Source organism: Trachymyrmex septentrionalis, unplaced genomic scaffold, assembly GCF_001594115.1.
Source record: "Trachymyrmex septentrionalis isolate Tsep2-gDNA-1 unplaced genomic scaffold, Tsep1.0 scaffold56, whole genome shotgun sequence".
NCBI lineage: Eukaryota > Metazoa > Arthropoda > Insecta > Hymenoptera > Formicidae > Trachymyrmex > Trachymyrmex septentrionalis.
The window spans coordinates 997,089-1,000,419 of NW_017305735.1; the positions used below are offsets into that span (position 1 = coordinate 997,089).

The window sequence follows — 3,331 nt, forward strand, 5'->3', positions numbered from 1 at the left end:
TATACATTAACAAACTATACTTATTATTTAATATGTACTTCTTTCAACAACGTGAAAGATACAATAAGATCATATTTAATGTCAAAACTTAAAAATTCATTGTAAACGTTTATATAAATGCGTATTTCACGATATTAAAGAGAGTCGCATATATTCGTTTTATTTTTAATTATCTAAAATTTACGTTCGAAAGAAGTACGCTCTAAATTTATTATTATGTCTCATATCTCGAAAAAAACCATCTCTCGCGCAATAAATTTTCTAATTTTCCTCATTTTATTAAATAGAGAAATTCTCCAATTTAAAAATTAGATAACAAAGTTCTTCTATTTGCAATAAATTCTCAAAGTATCTGTCAGCGATTAGCGAGGCCATGTACCAGCGTTCCAATCTCGATGTGTTTTCTTCTTTACGTGATTCTTCGCGTATTACTTTCCTAGATTTACCTTAAGCGTGATTAGCTTGACGTTTCCTAGGAAGAATCATCAGAGTGAGGCAACCAATTGGGTTGTCTTTCAAGAGAGGCATCATTCGATACTTTTATCTAAGACGGTCCATCGTGACATACATTTAAAAGCCTACCGGACATTCAGTTTGATTAAGACTAATTTGTACGATAATATCATTTTCTATAATTGGCATAACAAATAAGGTAATTTAACATAATTTTATTATGCAAGCAAAAAATACAAAACGTCCCAAAAAGATATCACAATCGCAAAGATAAGAATTATGTTTAATTATATTTTTCTTGAAGTACTCTAAATTAAATGCAAACTATTTTGTTCATTTATAAATTTTATAAAAATTAATTTTAATAAAAAATGGACTTCACAATAACTATAAATTAAGAATTGTAATTAAGTTTTGCAGATAAATGCAGGAAAAACTTTAATGATAAGATAAAAAAATCTTGTTATTGATATATACTTCTTTGGAACATCCTGTAACTTGAAATCTTATCATTGATCATGAAACGTCCACACTTTCATCGACATTAAAACGAACTTATCCTGCGTACCTCTTATAGTTACGCATGCTTACGAATTATCCACAATTTTCGAATTCGAACACGTTAATATTTCGTCATTATAAACAACAAACATCTTAAAATACATATAGACGCATAGGTTTAACATAGTATTTAAAATTGAGGCAAAGTCTAACATTTATTAACAAATAAATTAGTGTATATTACGGTTAATAGGACGTTATCCGGTAGACTGATCGGTTGAAATTCGAGCCATCTGATTTAGAGCAATCGGATGAAAGAGATCGTGAAGAATGAATCAGATTCAAATTAAAAATTTATATTTTTTTGAGAACGTTCACAAATAATATAATATTTTTTAACATTTAAAAGAGATTGATGCAGTAGATTGATATAAAGTTAATAAAAAATTAATTAATTTTGTAAACAGTTTTTTTATTAAATTCTGATTCAACTACAATCATATTCATCCGTCGTTATCATACTTTGATTTCTCATTCAGGACGTCCAATATTGTTTAAGATCTAACATTTGTAAAAGATATTTGATTTAAAAAAAATTGATATACTATAAACTGTGAAAGTCAACTAACTGGTAAATCATTTTTATCGCTTTTTAGAGAATCAAAGATTTAAGGACGTTTCAGAAGGAGAAACAGAATCAATCTGCTTCCGAATCAGATTGTTGGTAACCGTATAAGCATATTTACAAATTATGATTTTCTAAATCATCAGTTTAAACCCTTTTAACGGCAGTATTGAATTCATCTCATTTACGGTTTCCGATTCATTACGCCATAAGCAATAATTAAGTTATTTGAATTATGGTAAACTATAATAAACTATAAATTATAATCACTTGTATTGTACAATACAAATAACATTTATAACTGATCAAGTTTTAGTATTATTATAACTGATCAAATTTTTCACAATATATGAGTTCACAAATAAATACGATAAACTTAACCAAGAATTTTTTATATCTTTTACAAAAATACAATAAAATATTAAACAAATATAATTTACCGCGATTAAAGGGTTAAACCATGCATATTACGTATTGTTTATTATGTCATATCCATTTGACAAGTTAAAATATTATTAAAAAATTCATGCAATCGGGAGTTCATTTACATTTGTTATGTTTTAAAGATTCTTTTTCTCTTCTTTGCAATTTATAAACAATAAGAAAAATCTTATATACAATATAACAATGTAAGGCTCCCGAATATTCAACATGTTGATACTCGGACAAGCGATTATGTAAAAAAACGATATCAAGCAACTTTTATTTATGCAATGAAAAAGTATATTGATAGCTTAAAATTTAAGCTTTTCGGTTGTGTATATATGACAATGTATTAAGAATAAATATTTTATGCGCGTATTACATATCAATTTGAAAAAATTAGAAATGCTAATTTTTAACAAAAAAAAAATTTAGATTCTTTTGTATGTTTCTTATGTGTAATATTAATTCGTAATCAATTAAAAATATTTTAACAAATTATAGTATTAATGTGTAAAATGTATTTTTATTTATTTTATATTCCTTAATCTGCAACATAATTTTACATAATTAAATAAATATAACATAAAATAGATACAAAAACCATAAACAGTTCTCCTATATCAAGCATCTCATTGTTGATCTTCTTCTTGAAATAACATTTAAATCTTATTTATCTTCTTCAGTGATTATATCATAATTTCTCAAGTACAAGCCCGCTTGTATTTTAATATGATTTTATTCAAACTTAATTTTGATAAAATAAAAAACGTATTCTTTTTAATATCACGAAATTAAAAAATTATTTGTTTAGACTCAGCTATCTCGAGGCGCTATATTGATTATGTGACGACAGATTAGTTATTACATACAATTAGTTTTAGTTTATATTTTACCCATGAAAACATAATAATTTCGTAATCTTGAAATCTTAAAATATGCAGCAAACTGAGACATCTATCCGATATGTCATGTAGAAGTGTAAAATAATTTCTAAATTAATACATAATTCCTAAAGTAGCACATTTCTCAGCTGTCAAAAATCGCTGCATTAATTTAAAAAATTATTTTGTTTGCATATTTTATAGATTTCAAGATTACGAAGTAGTTTTGTTTTTAAGAGACTATTAAGAAATAGAGCTGTATATGTACGTAACAATTATCTAATGTTATACAACTAATATGACGCCACGAGACAGCCAAGCAACAAAATTTATGCGACTATTATCACTGATTATTAAAAATAATTTTATCTCATATGTGAAACATATATAACGTATGAAACTCAATAAAAAATTTTTCATGCATAAATATATATATATATATATA

General features: G+C 25.5%; 1 protein-coding gene across 8 annotated transcripts in view; it reads right to left on the reverse strand.

Moving 5' to 3' along the window:
* The window catches only part of LOC108752142 (probable nuclear hormone receptor HR3), a 107,214-nt gene that overhangs the window by 507 nt on the left and 103,376 nt on the right, over nt 1-3,331 (reverse strand). The gene's annotated exons all lie outside the window — the stretch shown is intronic.